Raw genomic sequence first — 13,669 nt, 5'->3', positions numbered from 1 at the left:
ATAAAACTTATTTGTGCCAATTTTTAGAGGGACTCAAAAAATGATTCTGAATCGGTTACTTTAAGGTATTGGACCAATATTTCTATGTGTTACAAACATCAGCACAAACGTATAATACCCTCCCCACTATAGTGGTGTAGGGTATAATGAAAATTTATTATTTTTCATTGAACGTTTTTCGTATTGAAGTTTTTTTATACCCTACACCAGGTTTACATGGCTGTCCATGTAAACCTTGTGCGCAAGGTACAGGCCGCAATTTTCAAGATAATTTGATGAAATTTGGACCGAACATGTTTTTTGACACAGGGACGAAGCCTATTGAAAATGGTTGAAATCGGTCCATTATTTCACCTAGCCCCCATACAACCGTACCTCCCGATTTGAACTTTTTATGCCATAATTACGTCAAATATTATATTATCTCTCTGAAAATTGACACAAATAAGTTCTATATAAGTATAAATGACACTGCAGATTTTCGTAAGGATCGGCCCTTATTTGACCGTAGCTCCGATACAAACCCCCCTTCAAAAAATGTCTTAAACATCTAAAATTGACTTGTAACCATTTGTATCGCAATGAAATTCAACAAAACTAACTGTTATTAAAAATATATCCTTTCCCAAATTTACCGAGGATCGGCCCATATTTGACCTATATAAAGCCTTATTTAGAAAATTTTGTTTTTTTTATCAATAAATTGCTTTAATATTTTGGAATTATGGTAATAATCAACGTAAAAGTTTCTTTAAAAAAATAAAAATTTTAAAATATACTCATGGTGTAGGGTATTATATGGTCGGCCATGCCCGACTATACTTTCCTACTTGTTTTGTTTTAAATGTGGTAGTATAAAAACAAAAAATAGTTTGTATATAATTATTTTGGATTTAGCAGTATGAAATAAAAATCTAACGACTTCTCTCATAGTGTGTAGTCAGCTTTAGTATGTAGAAGAAATGTATAGAACATTTAATAGATTAATAATTCTTTTTTGGTTTTCAAAATATATATAGGTACCAAATCTTTTAGTGTCTTATTATTAACACAACATGGTACACCCTGTAATTTTAACTTCAAAGTATGTTTGTATTTGCTTCTTTAATAGTGTTTGTTAAATATAAAAATACAAAAAGTTTTATAAATCCCATTCCTGGGCCAAAGAATTCGTTATTGATAAAACAGTAATTAATGGTATTTCGTTTGTAAAATATGCAAGTAAAATTCATTGTCATGAATACACTTTTATGTTGACATTACCAGCCACAAATAATTATTTAATTATTAAAAATAATAAATATATAAATATATTTAATATTTATAATAAATATATAAAAAAATTAGATAATAAATTTAAATAGTGAAAATACCATCGTAATTATAAAAGCACAAGTGTTTCAATTGGTTCGAAATTACAAAATTACAATTAATCTAAAGAATGTAGTTTCTGAACATTTTCTTTTATGGCTAATATCTAAAGAACATATAAGTAGTTTTCGAGATATCAATGCCACTTTTACATCTCCAAATATAGCTTAGTAAAATGTTTCCTAAAATATTCCTATATATTGATAGTAAAGTTACTACTATGATTCGTGAGTCTCTTAATTTATTACAAAATTCCAATATAGCAACAAAATTCGACATAAACATAAGAACTGAACTGTAAAAATTTATGGCGATCGTTTTATAATTGATCTTAAACTTATATTAAGTCCCTTTCAAAAAATTACATTACTGTTCATAACTTGCTTCAAAATGCCAGTTATGCAATGAAATTCGACATAAACCAGATTTATAGGAACTATAAAATTTCTCTGTCAAATTTAATGAGGGTGGTTTACACTACCCACGAGATGCTATCCTCCTTAAAACGTTAATACATCACTTCCTTTAAAAAGTAAACGAAATATTTTAAAAATACTTGAACGCCTATTACTGGTTTAAGAATATCACCATTTTAATTAAATTTTATTAAAACCAAAATGTTTTTAGAACCACATTTTTGTTAAATTTGACGATACTGTCGCTATAACGATTTATAAAAAATGCTGAATAAATTATCACATCCTTTACCACTCCTCTTTTGACCCAAGGAAAAAGTCTATTGAATATTTCGCCTAGACCCCATACAACAGTGTTCTCGAATAGGGCTTTTAAGCTCATACTTATGTTTTTGTATTTATTTCATGTAGGAGATGCCTAGCCAACTATTGCAAGTTCGCCAATTTTTTCAAAACGTTAATTTAAATTTTAATGTAACATTTGTTCACAAACGCATAACATTTATTTATTTTTTATACAATTTATTGCATTTAACAATGCGAAAATAATCCACAAACATTTAAAAATAATATTAAAAAAACAAGTATGAATTTAAAGTCGGACATTGCCGACCTAAACCAGTCAGTATGTTAAAATTGTGGATTTTTTTAAATAAATTTCATCAAGTTATCTTGAAAATTGCGACCTGTAGCGTGCGCACAATGTTTACATGGACACACAGACAGACAGGCAGACAGACGGACATAGCTAAATCGACTCAGAAAGTGATTCTGAGGCGATTGGTGGGTCTACGACCAATATTTTTGGGTGTTACACTATAGTGTAGGGTATAAAAATAAAAACCATTATTACTTTTGTGACAAAAACACAACTTTTAGTAATATTTGTAACAACAGAATGGGCTATTTTATCAATAGAATTGTGCTAATGCTTAAATTATGGGTTAATATTGACGATTATTATTAATTTCAATGCAGTCTAAATACACCCTACACCACAGTAAAGAGAGCTCGCAATGTGGAAGGGTATAATGTATTCGGATACATTCTTTACTTTCATGTTTTTGTTAATTTATAAAAACAAAGTAAAAATATCAATACAAGCGTATTGAATTCACACTTTACCTGTAGATGTGAGAGAGTAATATTTCTTATGCTCAATTTCTCACTTTTTATTTACTAATTTATGTTTATAAACATTTTATAGAACAAACAAAAATAATTTTTTTAATAAGAACATAAAGGTTTGTGTCCGTGATAAGAACAAAAATTAAAATTTTTCTTCATTCTGAAAAAAATAATATTCCAATTGTAAAATTTTAATTAAACGTTCAATAAATATGTTCAGATATCTGTGATATTTTGTTAAACACATTTGTTGATACATTTTCGCTTGCTACAGATATGAACTGCAACATTCTGGATAAATTAAGTTTTAATTGGTCTAGTGGTTGTTTTACAAACAATCGCTTAGTTATACTAAACTAAACCAAATTTTACTGGTATTCTTATCACTTATACGTATCTGCAAAAATAAACATTTGTTCTTGTAGACATAAATATATGTACATACATTTCTTATTCACATTTTAATTAAATGTGATTGTCAACACCTTAATTAAGAATGTTTCATGAGAAAAAATATTTAAGAAACATGTTACAGTGCTGCATTAAATATTTGTGGAAATAGCCTCTTGACTTAACATCAATGTCAGAACTTTAAATATATTGAATAAAAACTACTAGAAATATACACAAAATTAAATAGATTAACAAAATTTAATCAAACATTTTATCACCCCAATAATCTAATGACAAGGTCGATTTTATAGCAAAACAAACAATATAAATTGTATTATTGTGGTTATAAATCGAGAGAACTTTACACACATATTTATAAGAGTTTTATAAAGAATTTTTATATAGTGTAAAAGAGGTAAAAAGGAAAAAAAGAAGGAAATAATTTGGTAACTTCTAAACGGTTAATCCGATTTTAATGAAATTTGGTATGCACAAAAAGGAGGTGTTGTCGAGTTTAGGTTTTGAATTTGGACCTTATAGGCCAACCAGGGCCCCGGCGGGGGGTCCTCAAATTAGGACACCTCGGGTATGTTAAATTTTTAAAACGATCCTATTTCTTCATTTGAGTTCCGATTTAAAAAAATTTCGTATATAGAATCTCCTCATCGAGCACTATAAAAAATGTCGTCGTAACAGTAAATTATCTCTTATAGTTTAGGAGATATTCGCATTTGAAAATTAAAATTTTAAAATTTTTACCGTCCTTACTTTAGTTTTTTGATAATAGCGGGTCCAAATGTTCCCGATTTTCGCCATTTTTTTATCCGCTTAACAACAAGTTTATATATCAAGCAGTGAAAGAATTATGTAAAAATCATGACTGAGTCCAAAGTTATAGGCACTTTAGTTTTTTTGCCATTTTTTTGGGAAAAAAGTATCTTTTTCTTTTTAAGTTATCTTAAAAGTTTCTAAGAAGATGTATACAGAATTTATACTTTTTAGAAAGCTGACTTTACATAAAATACGATAAAGACCTAAAAATTTTTGATACCGAGGGGACCAGGTCCATCCAAAAAAACCCTATTTTTTATGGAAAATTCAATTTTGAGCAAAAATTCTCAAATCGCATAGTCGATATCAAATTATAGTGACCTGTTTTATATGACCCAATATGTTCTTAATCTTTTTGTAACGGGTTTCGATAACCCCGCCCCTGGTATGGATATAATAGGCAAAAAACCAAAAAATCCCATTTTTGTGATTTTTAAAACTTTTTTGGGAATTCCGGGATTTCTAATAAGAAAATTCGAAATTTTTATTTAATTTTGGATTTTGAGTAAAAAAATCTACCTAAATGTAAAATTTCATTCAAAAATATTCATAAATAAAATTTTTATTGCAATTTGAAAAATTCGTATCTTCGCAAAATCTGAATAAAAAACATTTTTTAATTTTTTTTTAAAGTATTCCGCGAATTTTTTAATTTTCAAAAATTATATACAGTTTTGAAAAAAAGTCATAATTAATTACCTTTCCATTGATATATAACATGCCTACCTAATGTTTTTTAAGTGACAAATTAATTAGGGAAAACTCAACATATTTTATATTTACCTAGTACTATTATTTTCATCAATATATGTAACAAATTTAAGAGTTAACCTTATAGATGAAAATAATAGTACTAGGTAAATTTTCTAAAAGAAAATATCAATGGAAAGGTAATTTTGTCTATTTTTTATAGTGCTCGACGGGGAGATTTTATATACGAATTTTTTTTAAATCGGAACTCAAATGAAGAAATAGGATCGTTTTAAAAATTTAACATAACCGAGGTGTCCAAATTCAAAACCTAAACTCGACAACACCTCCTCTTTGTGCATACTAAATTTCATTAAATTCGGATTAACCGTTTAGAAGTTACCGAATTATTTCCCCTTTTTTTCCTATACCACTGTGCACCGTTTTCCTAATCATAACACAAGCTTCCAGACAGAAGTCCGACCAATGACGGAATCTGCAAATTAGATTAAAATAAATATGGCGCCAATTAGGGTGATATCAGGTGATAGAATTAAATATATGACCGTATTGAATTTTAAGAAAGATTTTGAATATTATCCCAGAGATAATGTTTACATCATATGGGTACTAGGACACTCGAGAGTCGGCAACGAAAGGGAGGTAGTTTACCTGTCGAACATAAAACCATTCGATGCTACTAAAGACCTCTTGTAGTAATGAAACGGGGATAGAACCACAAAGATTCTATGGTATGACTCTGATGAGATCAAGACTGGAAATCTCCTCACTATGAGCAAATCTGAAGTTAGTATGATGGTTTTCTAAGTGGACACACAGGGTTGCGAACACATCTATAAAAAATTGAATTAAGAGAATGTAGAGCATGTGGAGAGGACAGTAAAACTCTGGAACACTTTCTTTGCCAGGCAGTCGTCGAATTTAGATCCAAGTATTTTGAATGATTACAAAATTCTAAGGTAGTTCAGGAAACTGTGTTTCAGAACATTAAAAATTAAACTTTTTTCATGAAAAGGTGCACACAACAATCCCGATAGTGGCCTAGGTATATTTCTTCGGTTTTGATCATCTGCGAAATCACCCTAACTATAATGCAATGCAGTTTAGGTCTCCCTCAAGATACACATATATATTTCAGAATTTCCTTGAATGTACGAATTGTTCCATATGGTCAGAGAATGGAACTAATATAATTTGGTGTACTATTTCAGCAGGAAAGGACACTAGTACTGATTTAGTACACCTTTTACTTCAGAGAAGTTCTCTGGTGATGTTGCCCAGCGCAACTGGGACGAAGCAATAGACTTACTCCCGTATTCATAAAGATATTAATCGCTTATTTTAGGTTTATTACGCACATTTTCCAAACAAAATTCCTTTAAGAAACCATTCATTACATTATTAGGCATTTATGGGGCTTAATTTCTATTGGTCTCGTATTTCATTATTTTTAAAAGAAAACAATTAAAAACAAAAAATACGAACGTTTGTGTTTTTCGGAGGGACCAGTATTGCAAACCCTAATATGAGATATTATAATAACAATATCAATTTTAATTAAAGAGAACCCTTTGCTATGTCGAAAATTATAAAATTTTTCACGATTCTCTTATTAGGCAACTCTGCATAAATTGTTAATTTAAGAATTTAATAACATTAGATTGATATATTTACATACATATGTATGTATGGTGATTATACATATGTATGAAGCAACAACACCATGAAATAAATGCTATTGTATGTTTTATATTTTTAAACAATTATCGTTGTTATCCTTATCACAAAGTGACAGACAGAAAGACTCTCTGACAGTCAGACTAGTTAATTGTTGGCTGGTCTGTGTTTTGGTTCTCGTTTGTTGTTTTTATTTTTGTTTTTATGCTCAGTTTTTTACTAGTACGAACTGAAAATATTGAAAATATAAATTTAATATGTGTTAAATAATAACAAAGCAAAAAACTCAAAATAAACTGTTTATGTATATTTGTTTTTATTTTGATTTTTTTACTTTTTTATTTTCTGTTTTTTTTTTATTTTCATTTACCACTCATAGTCGGATGACGACGATCACTAAGAGTCACGATTTTCTTTTGCTATAAAGATTCTCGAGTATTTTCTTGACGTTTTAGTTGATTTTTGATCGGACTACAAAATAGAAACCTTTTTTCACATTTTCACAAGTTGTCGTCGGTCGTACTATTCGGAATATTTTGTTAAATAAAAAAAATACGTGCAAGTGCTTCAACAGTTAGTGAATAGCAAAGAAAAGTCTTAGTGATTTTTAAGAATATAGAAGGCTTCTGCTATAAATTAATTTATAATGTGTACAAAGGATCAAGCTTCTGCTAAAGAAAAAAGTTAAAACAAAAGTTTTCTTATATAAAAAGTATCAAAATTATGAAATAATTTTATCAGTTTTATAAAACGAATATTTATTGTTATTTTTATATTAAATAAATGTGCCGCAATTAACAGACTGACCTGAATTTAATTTTAAATTAAAATTCTGTAAAGTCACCGCCACCCAAATAAAGGAATTAATCTAAAGAAATGGTAAGTTGCTAAAACTCAAATAAAAATATGTTACCATTGCAATGCCTCAACAACCCTCTACTGAGAGGTACAGTCAGTCTAGTAAAGAATAATAATAAAATTAACATCTTTTTCTCTTTATTTATTAATAATTTGTTGTTGCTATGTGGGGAGTATATTTTTCATATGCTCCAATTCTTTTGTGGTTTTTTGTTGTTGCTGATATGTGATAATGTTATCATTTTATGTCTCAATGCGAAGTGCACCTTTTACAGACTGTTTGTAATATGTACTTATCGTTCATTCAGATAATGACTCCCCACATTACAGTAGATATTGAAAAGTTAAAAAGTTCGTATTTGCTTGTCTGGTTTTTTTTTTACAAAACATAATGTACTTCAATGTAGTAATTCCCCACAGCAGTTCTTACATTGTTAATAAAAAAGTCATCCTGTGTTCGAATATATATTTTAATGAATTAACAAAAAGTTATTTTTCAAGCCGAGTGCAATTTTAAATTAAACTTGTAAAATCGTGTTCCTTTTAAGGTATTCTTTGAATGTTTATTCTAAGAGGGTTTAACTGTAGCACTATTTCTTTAAATCAGTTTAATATACAATATACACTTCCTTCCATATTTTTCTTTATTTTATTTTCTTCAATTATTTCAATGACAATTTTGTAATTTTTGGTTCCGTTTAAGGTTGCCAATTTTATTTTAACATGTTGTTGTTGTTTTTAATTCTTTTAAAGAAAAAGAAACAAAAAAGATTTCTGTAAATAGATAAATATGTATATATGTACATATATACTTATATACATTTGTGTTTATATTTTTATATTAACAGGTGGGGTGTATAGGAGGTGTATTATTTGTTTACCACTTGTCTCTAAAAAATCACACAACAATAAACGATTCCATATGTTTTGATGACAAACTGTTATCATCAATGTTACAACCAACTCGTAGAACTAAAAAGTCCAAAGTACAATTGATTGTATTTTTATCAATATTATTGGCATATTTTTAGGCTCGTTGAAAAATAAAAAACAACTTAAAAATAAACGAAATCCAATGTTGCTTTATAAACCAAAGTCGTTATAATGTTTTCGTAAACAGTGGGATTTTAGAGATTTTCATGGTATTTTTAGGCAACAATGGTAAACGATTGATGTCTTCATTTTGCAAGTAGCTAGCTGTCCAGCAGGCTATCGTTCCGTTAACATTTTTATATTTGACATAGTTGATTGGAGGAACGAAAATAACACATTTTTTAATGATGTCATAGTTTATATGACTTTTAAGCCCTTGTTAAGTAAAATAAATGTTCTCAAAGACGGAACCACTTTAGGTATAAAGGCACATTTTTGGAAACACATAAAACGATTTTCCTGTCAGTGTTATATTCTGCTACACCAGTATGTCCTCTTTGCTAGGTGGTAGCCAATGGATAAACACTAAAAGCTTCCAAAATACAGCCTTAAGTTTTGTAACGGCTTGCTTGCAAATTACACGATAAAAATGAACATCCCAGGCTGTCATAGATTGGATGATTTTAATATTTACAATAGTGGCCCTTAAAATATACCAATCGATGTAGCTATGACCGCCTGTCTGTCCATGTAAACCTTGTATGTAAGCAATTTTCAACATAATTTAATAAAATTCGGGACCGAAGGACGATCCATTATTTTGCTCAGTCCGAATACAACCGTACCATTTAAATAGAGCTTATGAGCTCATAACTAAATTCGGCAAAACTTAGTTTTGTTTTTTTTTAATTGGACCAGCCCTTAGGTGATGACCCCTACTTATGCGAAACATTGTGTTGGAACTAGGAAAATAGGTTATGGGAAGGAGGATAAAGAGGAAGTAGTGTTTGTTTACATTTGATTTAAATCTTCTTATATCGAAAGTGACAGGAAATTTATTTCACATACGAAAAGTGTGGCTAAAGAATGAATTTTCCCTGTAATGTGCTGTGCGGTCCACTGGCCAATCTACTACAAATGGGTGTGTTTCTGAAGAAAGACGTGTGCTGCGCAAGAATATACGAGTATCGGGAACAAGTTCCCTAATTTCAAAGGAACACATTTCATTGTAGTATCGATAGAAAAGGAAAATACACCCCACGTTGCGACGGTGCTCCCGTGAATCAATAGAGTTGGATACACTACTTTCACCGCCCTCTCCTGTAAGCGGTGGAGTAGCTCCAAAATAGTCTTCGAAGCTCCGGCCCATACATGAGAGTCCATTTTCTGTCGGACATAAGTGGTGTAAATAATAAGAAGATCAGATGGAGTGAAGTATGTCTTACACCGTTTCAAAAAACCGAAACACTTCAATGCTTATTTCGACACTTGAAAAATGTGTTTAGTACAGCGGGCATCGCACTGAAATTTCATACCCAGAACATCAAAAGTTTCTGATTCCTTAATATTTACACCACCCATATATAGGTGGAACAACAATATCTGCCAATCGTTTATATGGGAAAATAAACAACATTGGGTCTTAAGGGCGTTAACACGACCCCATTCAGAGATTTTTATTAAGTCGTGATTAAGCGATTCATTCTTATTGCGCCTTATTGTCCCAATCACTAGAGAGCTTGGCCTATGATTGAATGAATAAGAATGGCAGATACTGCTGCCACCGCAAAGGAGTAGATACAGTTCGAAGTTTGACATATAAGGTCATTTATAAAGATAAGAAATACTGTAGAACGGAGCCTTGCGGTACCCCTGAATTAATCATGAACTCGTTTGATGAGATCCTATCTATAACAACTCGTATAGTGCGATCTCTGAGAAAGCTCGAAATAAATCGAGAGAAGTTATTAGCAACACCAAATGCAATTAGTTTTGATACAAGTACACTATGCCACACTCTATCAAACGTCTTCGAGATATCTAGAGCCACCACTTTACTCTCGGCAAAATGGTGAATGGAATTACACCATTTCTCCGAAAGGAAGGCTTGTAGGTCTCCCGTAGAGCGACTTCTACGAAAGCCATACTGGCGGTCGTTAAGTAAATTGTTGGTCTCAAAATACTTGACAAGATGGAAATTGACCACACTTTCCATAACTTTAGAAAGTGCTGAACAATTTTCTATTGGATGGTAATTTTCTGGAGTATTAGCCTATCTCTTTTTAGGAATTGGCGTTACATTAAGAAGCTTCCAGCATGCAGGAAATTTGCCGGCATGGTATAGAAAGCAGAAATTATTAGCTAATGGACGAGCTAGTGTCAAAGAGCACTGCTTCAAGACTAGTGCCGGCATGCCACCTGGTCCAGGAGATTTGTTTATGTTGAGATCTGTTAGAACCTTTTTAAGAATTTTTTTGAATTTCAAAGAAAATAGCCTTACTTTATTATTAAACATTTTAAAAATAGCTAATGGCAGGTAGCACATGCTAAAATATATTTTTAAATCTTTTCCGGAAATCAAAACAACAACTAGTTATTGACAAACAGCTAAAATGAAAGTGTACTTGAAATTGATGTTAAGTATGTTAATTGTAAAATGAAGTTGCAATTTTAAAAACACAAAATTGTATATGACAATATTCTCAAGTAAAAAATATACTAATAGTAAGAGTTTAAAATCTGGTCTGAATTAGACAGATACTTAGACGTTTGCTTAGTTACTTGTCTTAATAAATTTTTCATTTTTGTTTATTTACTTTTATTTATATTATTGCAGGCTTATTATTTTTGTTTTGTACTTTTTAAAATAAAGTCTTCAACTAAATAATAAAATTTGTTATTTGTTTGAACGTTTTTTTTTTATTTATCGTTTATTTTGTTTTCGAAGTTCATGAAATTGATGTGTTTACAAAAAAAAGTTTATTCTTACATGACATAATACAAATTAAAAATAAAACAAAATATTGATTTTAAAATAATTATAAATTTATTTTTATTTAATAAATTAGGACGTTTGATTTTAATTTTGTTAAATATATTTATTTCTATTCCTGTTAATGAACACCTAAAAGTTTTGCAAAAAACAAAATTGTTTAATATTTCTTTGTTTACGTTATCGATTGTGAATGGGGTCTATTATAGTCTAACCTTTTCTATATTTTTATTTCCATTATATTTTATAAAAGCGTGTATTTGTTAATTACTCCAAATTTTCTTCTATCGCCGTTTAGCATCACATTAAGTATGAACAATACAAATTACTAATCTTATGATATTTGTTATCAATGTCTGTTTCAACTTCGATTAAATAATAAATTCAAATATTAGTATTTAGCTCTGTTGTAGTACTAAAGTATAAATTTTTATACTTATCAGCAGGGAAACCAAAATATGCAAATGCATGTTTTTTGTGGTGCGTCGTATGGACTCATGGATAAGATATTTACACGTTTCAGACCAATTTGAGAATTTTGGCATCGATTTGTTAGAGCATATTTTTGCATATTTTACCCATAAGAGCATAATTTTGCATGATTTGACTTTTTAGCATATTTAAAGCATATTTTCGAGTTTTTAGAGCATATTTTACTCTTTTAGTGCATATTTTGATGTTTTCGCTTTTTTTCGTTTTTATACATTTTTAATTTTCTTTTCAAAACTTTATTTAAAAAAAATAAAATTCTATTTTTTTATTTTTTTTTAATTTTTTAGCCTATTTTACAATTTTGAAAAAAATCGTTATGTTATAGTTTTTTATTCAATAAAGCATTATATTTTAAATCGGACATAAAACCGATTACTTTTGATTTCATGAGACCAGTCCATTTTTATAGTTTAAAAAAACTAATTATTGGAATTTATGACAACACCGATTAAAATGTCAGTTTAAAAGCTATGAATACAATTGGAAGAAATGTGTCAAACTTTGTCGTTTGAAATATGTTTTTTGGGGACCAAATGGTTTAATGTTATTTATTGGTTATCTGAACGTAAAACGGAATTCTATTATACTAGTTCTTCAAACTATGAGATAAAACATTTATAAAAAAATGTTGTAGGATATAGAATATCACATTAAACATTTATTATTTCATTACAATTTCAGTCTTTTTGAGCTTTTCAATGTTAAAAAATAATAAAAAATTTTATTTTTAAAGCATATTTTAAATTTTAAGAGCATATTTTGAGTTTTTTACGGCATATTTAAAGCGCTTAAAACACTTTTTTTAGAGCATGTTTTCGGTTTCCCTGCTTATCAGTAAATAAGAAAATTTCTTTCGGTCAAGGCTTGATTTTTTGATATGATCATACATTTAAATAAATATGATACATATAGCTTATTTACTGCAAGTCTGACATAACGCAAAAAATTTCGAATTATAATAAAAATTTTAAGTTTCATAAGTATCTTTAAAACATAATAGTCTCTTATAAAATAAGCAATAAAATGCGACACAAATAAAAATTTTATGAACCGAATCAAATTTTCTGTGAGACGTACAGAAACCAAATCTGATTATTTGATATCAGAAAAACAAATCTTTGGCTTTTTTAAGAATGTATAACAGCTGAAAAGACCTTTATTTTTAAAATCCATAACGTCATCTAAAGTTATAGCATGTCAACTTTAAAAAAAATATATTTTATTTCTGTTATAACTTCTACCTTCTTCAAGATATCCTATTTTTGTCTTGAATTGTTAAAAAATATTTTTAATTTTCTGAGATATCGTCCGTAGAAGTTTTTTCCGTAAATTAAAGGTAATTTTTAAGTGTTTTAAACATTGGGTTAAGATATGTCGAAGAAGCAAAGCATATATAACAAAAGTTAAACCTTTATTTTAAAGTCAAAATATTGAACTTTCAAACGATATACTGGTGCTGTTATAATGTCTCAAAAAAAGTATATGATATCTTGAAAATGTGATAATATTGAAAAAATTTGAGGTCATATTCTGATTAGGCGTCCCGAAACCCTTTCTGTATTCTTTTAAATTTTTTTCGTAAAATGTAAAATATAAGTTTGTATTTAAAATCGATATAGTTTACAAATTTTTTGATAACCACTACACAATCCCTCATAAACTTTAAGTTTTAAATTGCGCTATCAGATTCTACAGAGTTCTGTCTATAAGCTTTAACCTCAAAAGTATATCTTTATCGGAAAATCCATAACGGTCACAGTTTTCGTTTTAGACATTGACGTTGTAATAAAATATAAACACATTTTTAATACTATAATTGGGAAATTTGTTAACTAGATTTTATGAGATTCAGTCCATAATTAATACTGAAGGTTTATTTTTACCTTTTTTTAAATTTAGGTTTACCAATTTTTTTAAATTTAGGTAA

The 13,669-nt window shown here is 29.0% G+C and overlaps 1 protein-coding gene across 4 annotated transcripts in view; it reads left to right on the top strand.

The window, feature by feature from the left end:
- LOC111674873 (nocturnin) overlaps positions 1–13,669 on the top strand; it is a 36,850-nt gene that overhangs the window by 1,201 nt on the left and 21,980 nt on the right. Inside the window, exon 1 of one of the 4 annotated variants that reach the window (XM_023435550.2) lies at positions 6,964–7,406. The exons of 1 other annotated variant lie outside the window; for it this stretch is intronic. The gene's annotated coding sequence lies outside the window, so the exon portion shown is untranslated. Of the gene's footprint in view, positions 1–6,963; positions 7,407–13,669 lie in introns of those variants that run through there. 2 more of the 4 variants (XM_023435551.2, XM_046951576.1) reach the window with 2 other exon arrangements.

Source organism: Lucilia cuprina, chromosome 5 (assembly GCF_022045245.1).
Source record: "Lucilia cuprina isolate Lc7/37 chromosome 5, ASM2204524v1, whole genome shotgun sequence".
In the NCBI taxonomy this organism is placed as follows: Eukaryota; Metazoa; Arthropoda; class Insecta; order Diptera; family Calliphoridae; genus Lucilia; species Lucilia cuprina.
Note: the sequence above shows the minus strand (reverse complement) of the source record. Positions and strands in the feature narration are given on the sequence as shown.